We start from the raw sequence: 223 nt of genomic DNA on the forward strand, positions 1-223 counted from the left end.
TGTTGAACAATGAGAACACATGGACACAGGGAGGGGAGCACTACACACTGGGGTCAGTTGGGGGGAAATAGGGGAGGGAGGGTGGGGGGTGGGAAGCTGGGGAGAGATAGCAAGGGGAGAAATGCCAGATGTAGGTGATGGGGAGGAAGGCAGCAAATCACACTGCCACGTGTGTTCCTATGCAACAATTTTGCATGTTCTTCACATGTACCCCAAAACCTAA

This window comes from Sapajus apella, unplaced genomic scaffold (genome assembly GCF_009761245.1).
Source record: "Sapajus apella isolate SASKATOON/1434 unplaced genomic scaffold, GSC_monkey_1.0 scaffold23, whole genome shotgun sequence".
Classification (NCBI taxonomy): Eukaryota; Metazoa; Chordata; class Mammalia; order Primates; family Cebidae; genus Sapajus; species Sapajus apella.